Source organism: Delphinapterus leucas, chromosome 20 (assembly GCF_059928025.1).
Source record: "Delphinapterus leucas isolate spDelLeu-1000000601 "Yukka" chromosome 20, BTC_Dleu_Yukka2, whole genome shotgun sequence".
In the NCBI taxonomy this organism is placed as follows: Eukaryota; Metazoa; Chordata; class Mammalia; order Artiodactyla; family Monodontidae; genus Delphinapterus; species Delphinapterus leucas.
Genome location: NC_143148.1, coordinates 27,859,386 through 27,868,687, shown reverse-complemented (window position 1 = coordinate 27,868,687; position 9,302 = coordinate 27,859,386).

The following is a 9,302-nucleotide window of genomic DNA, read 5'->3' as shown; positions in this document are numbered from 1 at the left end:
TGCTGACTTAAGAGAAACAAAGCTTTGTTGGCAGGATGGCCCAAAGGGGAACAAAGAGGTGCAGGCTAGGTGGAAGTTTGGGCAAACAGGCCCTCTGGGTGTAGGAGGAAATTAGGGCAGTCTATTTGGAGTGCAGTTTTCAGCATGTATCAAAATGCAAGACTGATTCCCCTTCTAAGTCTCCATCCTACCAGAATGCACTCATCCGCCCACCAAGACACACCCAAGGATGCTCACCGCTGCGACATCATCTGTGATCTTGACAGGCTGGAAACAGACGGAAGGTCCCTCCGTGGGGAAGTGGTTAAATCCATCACAGACATCCCTCCTCTGAAATCCTCTGCAGCATTTCACAAGAAAGGGTGGGTGTGTATGTCCTGACATGAAAAGGAGGTCATCAACATATTGTTGAGTGAAAAAAAGGAAGAGCAATACGTTTAGTATAATCACATTTGTGTTGGGAAAAAAACTTAAAGACATGCATGTGTATATGGATATTGATATAAATGCAGAGAGAAAGGTTTGGAAGGACGGACACCTAACCTCTGGGGCAGGGAGCAGGTCAGAGCAGGTTGCTGGTGGACTCTTTCCTTTGATGGCCTCTACACTATTCCTGTATTGTATGAATTTCTTACTGTGCAAAGGTATTCATTTTTTTCCTGTATAACTTTTTTAAACAAACTAAAATGCAAAAAGAAAGCAAGGAGTGAGAGCATGGCTGGGGCCTGCTGCACTTTCTCCACAGCATTTTTCCTCACTTCACATGCTCTGTGCAGAACTTTTTCTTGCCTTGGTTATGGTCTGTTCCCCAACGAGAACATCAGCCTCATGGGGGCTGGAATTTTTGTCTAGGATAAAGCCAGGTATGTATTACACACTTAAATAATGTTTGATGAATGAATGAATGATCTCTTTATCCAACCTCAAATGGAACTGAAACCAACACACACACACACACACACACACACACACACACACACACACACACATCCATCAGTGCTGTGGGCTGAACAAGGTCCTTACTGAAAGCTCTTTCTCTCTTCATCGTTTCTCCATTCCATGGACTCCACCTGACAAGAACCAGTGCAGATGCCCCTCTCTCTGGAAGCCTTCTCCTCTCATCCAATGATTTATTCTGCAATCCAGCATTGAGCACTGGCTGCAGGCCAGGCCTTGAGCTGGGTGCTGGGGACACAGCAGACGGCAGGACTGACATGAGCCCTGTGCTCAGAGCACTCACAGCTGTGCCGGCCTCACCCTTTCCCGCCGCGATGTGGATCCTGCTCTGCACATTCAGGACAGCACCTCACACCACCTTCTACCGGAGTAAGCGGCCGGGAGCCACAAAGTGGCTGACTTGCCATTTGGCGGGGACACAAAGAGGCCTCCTGTGTCACCCAGCACACGGAGCAGAAGGGAGCAGAGTGAATGCCCGGCCCCCCCAGGACACTCATCCTGGTTTGCTTGCTACTCATTTACCCATACAGGCTAATTCTAGTGAAAAGATAAAAGCTCATTTCTCCATAACAAAAAGTCCCAAGGTAAAAAGCCGGCTGCTAATGCTGGGGTGGGAATGAAGACCAAGAAGCAGTTTAAGAAAGAAAAACATGGGGTAAGTTAAAAGGCACAATGTTACATGAACCGAGCAGGAAGCGGTGTTGAGTCCATCATTGCTCCAAATGGAGACGGGAAATAGCAAATCACAAGACTCTTCGCGTGAAGGGCTCCAAAGATGGGGAAACAGCTCATCAAATAAGAAAGAAAACTTGAGGCAGAATTTGCTTCAATACCATTATTCAATCATCTGGTGACTGAACAGTCACTGAAATGACTCCGTTATATTTTTTCTTATGGGGGGTGGCACATAATGTGCCAGAATGTTGTGCTCAGATGACGCATCCTTCCTGAAGGTGTAGGGGGTGAGAGGGAAGAGCCCATAGGAAAGACGTTCATAGCACTATTGTCTGAAACCGCAAAGAATTGGAGAATGTTTAAATGTCAAAAAAAACCTAAAGCCCCTGTAAGCCACAGGGCTTCATCCACTCCATGGAATATATGCAATCTCTAGAATAAAGGTCTCATACACTGTGGAAATGTGTTCTCCTGATAGTATTCTAAGTGGAGAAAAAAGCAGGATACAAAAGGCTATCTGGTTGAAAGAGCAACTTTAAAAACCATACATTCACAAGGATAGATGAGAGATAGCCTGGAAAGACCCTTAAAATTTGAGAGACTGTAAATGACTTTTTTATCTTTTATTTCTACAACTGTTGCTACAATATTGTTTGTGCAATTAGAAATGCTGAAACCAAAGTCAAGCCGGTTAAGGCTACCCATAACTCAGATTTAAACAGTCACGCACTGAACCCTGAGCAGCAAGTCTCTGACTGGTCCTGAGCTAGGATTTTAGGACCCTGGAGACAGACATGGAGCCTGTGCTTGAGAAACTCACAGTCAGGGATGGGAAGCGGGAGCTAGAACCTAAACAGATCATCATGACATAGTAGCAAGGCTTTGAGCATGATGGGCACAAGAAATAATAATGATAATATTAAGAAGGATAATGATGGGGATGATGTCCACCATCCATGTATTAGTCAGGATAAACTAGAATGTGCTGCAGTAACAAACAGACCTACAATCTCAGTGGCCAAGGTCTATTGCTTGCTCATGCTTGTTCATTGCACGTTGGCATGGGGAGGAGGGGGAGGCAAGAAGGAGGAGTTGCTGCTTATTAAGTTACTAAAAGACCTGGTTACTAAAGGACCCAGGCAAGTGAAGCAGCCTCCATCTCAAAAGTTGCTGGCCACGGGCTTCCCTGGTGGCGCAGTGGTTGGGAGTTCACCTGCCGATGCAGGGGACACGGGTTCGTGCCCCGGTCCGGGAAGATCCCACATGCCGCGGAACGGCTGGGCCTGTGAGCCATGGTCGCTGAGCCTGCGCGTCCAGAGCCTGTGCTCCGCAGCGGGAGAGGCCACAGCAGCGAGAGGCCCGCGTACCGCAAAAAAAAAAAAAAAAAGTTGCTGGTCACTGTGCTGGAGAGAAAGAGAGTTCAGGGGAGTCTTACATCTGCAATTAAATACTCTAGCCCAGGAAGTGACACCCATCACTCCTGCAAATAATTCAATGGCCAGAGCTACTTCCATGCCCTCATCTTCGGGGGCAGGGGCAGGAAGTATAATTCTACCATGCTTCCACAAGGCAGGGGCCAGAAACCTTTACTAAACTACCTTAATAACTGCCATAAACACTATTTCTGGTGCTGTTCAAATGCGTTGCATATATTAGCATATTTAATTCAGATAACAGGCATAAGAGGTATGGACTATAATCCCCCATTATAAAGTCGAGGAAAGTGATGCCCAGAGAGATGCAGTAATACACCCAAGGTCACAGTGTAAACGTTAGAACTGGACTTTGAGCCCAGGACTCTGGCTCTAGAATAGGGCCTCTTAACCACATCGCTCTGCTAATGAACTCAAAGGAAGAAAAGTTCTTGGGGGACAGGGGCCGGAAGGTGGTCTGGGGGAGTGACGCTTGAGACGATGATCAAAAAGCCTTGTCATTGCCAACACTCCACAGTCTTGAAGGATGCTCTCACACCATATCGGGTATCCAGCATTCTTGCCAAAAGTGCATAACCTGAATATAATCAGGAGGAAATGATCAGACAGACCCGAATGGAGGGATGTTCTACAAAGCAGCTGCCCTGAACGCCTCAATATCACCGTTGTGAAAGACAAAAAGGGGAGGGAGAGCGGGGGCTGAGGCACTGTCTGGATTAAAGGAGACACACGGGTGAGTGCAACCCTTGCTTCTCAGCCGGACACTGTATTTGGGGGGAAAATGCTTTAAAGACCTTTACTGAGACAATGGGTGAACTTCGAATATGGACAGTATGTTAGATAACAGTATGCTGTCAGCATTAACTTTCCTAAATTTGATTATTATAGTTGGATATGTAAGGGGAAGTGCCTGGTTTTAGATATTCCCTGAAATATGCAGGTGTGTGAAGGGTCATAATACCTGTACTTTCTCTCAAAGGAGCCAGCAGTAATCTTAAGAATACTATACACACACAGAAGGAGAGAGCAAACGTAGCAACATGCTAGCAATTGGTAAGTAAATATGGGTGACAGTAAACAGGCATTCACTGTATATTCTTGCAACCTTATACAGGCAGGAAACTCTTCCCCCCAAATGTATTTTTAAATAAAAATTGCCATCTGCCTTCTGTCCTGTGCATGCTCTGTGTGTGCGTGCGTGTGTGTGTTGTGTTCACCATCCGGTTGGTGACATGGGCAATCCTCACCCACCGGCTGCCCCTTTGAGGACTGACTCACCCTATCCCAGTCGGTCTGAGCAGGTGCTCAGGGCTGTGGCCACCCAGCTCTGACCTTGTTACTTGTTAGATTGATAGGAGGGGTTGCAAAAATCACATTGCCCAGAATGGAGGAGAACGGGGACCAATTTTGCAAGCAATTTATCCAAAAGTGTGCGTGCCCCTGGGCCTGCCCTTACGTGCGTGTTTGAAGGCATGGGCTTATGTGAAGTGCATGTACGTGAGAAAAAAACAAACTCTTTGTACTGCATGGTGGGCTTCCCACACTCAGGAATTGTTAATGCTGCCTCTTCTGTCCTCCCAAAACCCTCTGAGAGGCAGAGTCCTGTCACTGGTGGCAGCTCTATCCGGAAACTCCTTGCCCGGACCCAGTGCTTAGCGGGGTTGTAGAATAAATTAACCTCCAGTAACCCTGCCTGCAGGGTTGGTTCCATAATCTCTGGAGCCCTGTGCAAAATGCAACTGCAGAGTCCCTTATTCAAGACAGTGACAGCAGAGCATTAAACCAAGCATGGAGCCCTGCTGAGCATGGGCCCTGCACAAGTCACATGCTCATGACGGCAGCCCTGCCAGCCAAGCCTCCTCACTTGGCCTGACCCTGGCCACCCACCACAGTGCCGGGCCCACCTTCATTCATTCATTCATTCAGTACAGGTTTATTGAGTGTCCACTCCATCCCAGGGACTGTTCTACATGCTGGGGATGCAGCAGTGAACGGATCAGTCCCTGCCCACATGGAGCTTACATTCCGGAGTGGGAGACGGACAAGTCAGAAAAATCAATATGTCCTATGTCAGACACTGAGCAGGGCTAAGAGGCAGAAACAAAGCAGGAAGAGACACATGAAGTATGAGGCAGGGCCAGGGAACGGGAATGTTGGTAAAGAGGCAGGATAGAGTGGGCAAGGAAAGCTTCACCACATAGGTGACTCCTGATTAAGGATCTGAAGGAAGTGAGGGACTGACCCAGGCCCGTGGAACTGGGGGTGGGGGGACATTCCAGGGAAGGAGAACAGGCAGTGCAAAGGCCCTGAGGCAGGAGCATGGCTGGAGTATTCGAAGAACGACAGGAGGCCGTGTGATTGCGGAGGAAGGAGCCAGGTGGGTAAAGTAGGAGGTGAAGTCAGAGAGGAAAGCGGGAGTGGGACAGATGAGCAGGGCCCTGTTGGTCATGGCTAGGAGTCTGGTTTTTACTCCAAAGAGAAAAGGGAAGCCAGAGGAAGGTTTTGAGCAGAGGAATGACCTGGCCTGACTAATGTTTCAAAAGGATGGAACTCACTGCTGAGTGGAGGAGAGTGGATGGGGGCAGGGGAAGCAGGTTAGGGGGGGCTGCCCTTCCCCTACCATGCAAGGTTCTAGTCCAGGCTGTTGGCTCAGTGACCACACCTGTGACTCCTTGTGGCTTCTGCAGCCAGCACTTAGAGGGCAGGAGGTACTGGGAATTACCCAAAAAGCAGCCCTCAGTCAGTGACAAATGAAGCTGTAGATAAATACGCCAGCTTCCTCATCTATGGGTGAGACACTCTGGAAGCTCCCCCTACAGCTCTGCCCCCCTCCCCGTGCCCCAGCAGGACTGCACCCCAGGTGCCCGTGAAGGTCACCTGCTTGATAACGTACCCCTAGGGTCTTCCTTCTCGTCCCTGCCATCGCTTCCTGGGTCACCTCCCAAAGAAACCACTTGCCCCCAAACCCTTGTCTCTGGGAGACCCTTCACTAAGACGGAAGGACGGCAGGACCGTGGTGAGAGCGGAAGGTGGCCGTGGAAGGGAGGGCATCACAGATGCTGAGAAGGGGTCAGACTCCGGCTCCACCGCGGACAGATTTAAGACTAACAGGGCGTGGGTCTATAGGTGCAAGGCACCTGTCTTCACCCCTGCCTGTGTGTCTTTGCCCCCCAAAACAGGCGCCCAGGCCTGAGGGGGGCTCAGCCTCTGGGGAACCAGGAGGCCGGACTGTGGCCTGGACACAGGCCCTCAGTGCCCAGCCGCCAGCCCGTGTCCTGCGGGGCGGAGGGGCTGAGGCTTCGGGAGTTAATGAGGTCCCAGGCTGCAGCACATCCCGCTGAAAATGACAAACGAACAGCATTACAGCCCGTTCCCACAATTACTATCAGTTGGCTGTAATATAAATATGCAAATTCCCTGGGCTTGAACTTTAACACCCTCTGTAGAGACCATTCATCTCTTTAAAGTATTAATTTAAGTTGTAAAAGGGCCCATACATCACCGCGTGTCATTTTGAAAACAAATATTAATCAATTTTACCCTCGGAATTGCTGCGGCGGAGGCGGTCCCCATTACTGCGGAACAAGGCAGCGGCGGGGAAAGATTTACATATTCATCCGAGCTTAAGGAAGCCGGTGATAATGCAAGAACAACCCCGAAACTTGGGCCTCCAGACCTTATCTGCCTGGCCCCGCCGGCCGGCTCCGCTCGAGCATTCGCAGCACCGCCCCGCCATGCAAATGAGGCCCCGAGCTATCTGGATAACCTTGAACGCCGGACCGCACGCAAAGGCCTCTCCCCACTTCTCTCCTCCCAGAAATGACAAAGTATTGGAAAAGGTTGGGTTCGCCCGCCCGCCCTCCCCAAACGGTAGAGGGACAACTCTGGCTTCTGGGGTCCTGAGCAGCCGCCAGCCTTCAGAACCAGGGAACGAGGGTGGCAGATCCCTGGGAGGACGCCCCAGCCTTCAGCGGTGGGGGGTATCGAAGGTGGTTCTTCTGGGGACAGAAAAGGGCCTTGGGGTCATGGAGTCCTGACTTTAAAAACTGATTCTGCATGTCCACGCTGTGTAAACTTGCATGCGTTGATTTGGCGTCTCTGAGCCTGTTAACATCATCTGAAAAATGGACCTAGGTGTTAACGATATCGACTCATAGAGTCGTTGTCAGGATTAGAAATTATCTATGAGAAGCACCTAGCACAGAAATGTATACAGTCAGTGCTCAAATTGCATTTATCCACAGGTATTATTATCCTCAGTTATTGTCCCCTTGTCATCAGCCCCAGCTTCCACTTCTCCATGCTTGCCTTGGACGTGGGTTTAGAGAGACAGGAGCCCCCTCATCCCCAACCCTGCCAACTTCCACAGTCCGAGTCTAATAAAATCTCCTGCCACAAGCCTGGATATCAGCCACTTCTTTACAAAAAGACAGGTCCTCCACAAAGTCCCTGGAATGAAATGCCAGTCTCGGTGAAAGGATAATGGCCCCCAGTCCACAAGGCTCTGACCCTCCTCGGCTTCCCCAGGAAGATAACACCATTCTCAAACCAGCCTCTTGAAGTGGGGTTCGCAGGCAGGTGTGAAACCCTGTTCAGCACGAGGCTGCCACTGTTCCCTGGTCAAGCCAGCAGAGGGCACATCACACCTGTCCAGGGGGACCCTCCTTCTTTCCCAAGGTGTCCCATAGTGGCCTGCACACGTGTGTGGGCACCCACTGCATCGCGTGAGTTTACACGCACCCTCGGGCACAGAGGACACCCCCTGTGTCATCCACCTCTACATCACACCACAGAAAACCCCGCCTCCTTTCATCTGCCCTCCTACAAGGTGGGGACAGGTCTTCCCTGATGGACTCACTGGGTGGAACTGTGTACAGCCGCAGGGTTCTCCGGGAAATGTTACACCGGCCAGGAAATATTTTCCACCGCCCTCTGGGAATGTTGCATATCAGCCAACATCAGACATTCGCTGGGGGAGCCACAGATGCTGGCTCAGGTGAGGAACAGGGAGAACTCCCTACCCTCTTCCCTGTGCAAGAGAAGCTTATTGCATCACTTCTAAGCCTGGGCAGGATTCGGGATCACTCACGGATACAATGAAACTGCCACCTCACAGGTGTCTCTGAACCACTCCAAGCATGTAACACACATGGATGTCGAATCACATGTAAGCACGTGCACACCGACATGTTGAACCACGTGTGTGCATGTGTATATCGAACCACACATACATACGTGGATTTGCACATGTATGTGTTGGGCCACATGTAAGTGTGCACACATTTGTGTTGGACTACATGAATGTGTGTGCACGTGTATACATCCGTCCCCATGTAAGCATCGCGCGTGCTAGGGTGTGTGTTGAATCACAGGTAAGTGAATGTACACGTGTACGTTGGTCTGTGAGAATAAGTGCCAAAAATGACAACCAGAGATAACGGGAAAAAATGAAGCACGGTCAGAGGCCAAAAAATAAAAAGAAAGTAATCCTTATTCAAAACACCCTACATTCAGATTTTTAATTCACCAAACATCCATCCTGCAAATGTTTATTAAGGATCTAATAAGTTTCAGGTAAACGTCCAGTCACGATTTCCAAGGGCTGTGTTACGAGGAGTAGAGCAGGCAACTGGAGTTTTCATCAAACCTAAGAAGGAGCTCTAGGCTATGAATAAGAGTATGTTTTGATAAAGTCAAGAAATCATAAGCACATCCTTTAGCCTCTGCCCTGCAACTTCGAAACTAACATGCTTATCCCCTGATACTTAAGGAAATCCCAGGATTCTGAAGGACAGTGATAACATAGAGGTAGAAAATTTCAGAAAAGAGGTGTTTTTTTAAAAAAGGACAGCGTGAGTTTTTTTTTTTTCTAAATAGAACACTGAAATAAGTTGGCCTTTACCAGGAGATCTATCTTCAGGCACAATCCATACTTCCACACAGGCCCAGAGTCCCTTGTCAGTACATCTCCAAGTTCCAGGAAGTAAATTACCTGATAAGCTGGACGGCGAGGACAGTTACCTTGGATGAGTTACTTACTGTGCTTCCACTTCCTCACCTGTAAAGCAGGGATAGCATCACTACCTGTCTCACAGCATTGTCGTGAGGATAAAACCTGTCTAAGACAGTCGCTGGTACGTGACAGGCACTCAGCAATGTTGGCTGTCATTCACCATCATCATCAAACTTAAAGCCAGCAGACACTTTATTTTATCGACAGAGCGGGGTTTAAAGTTT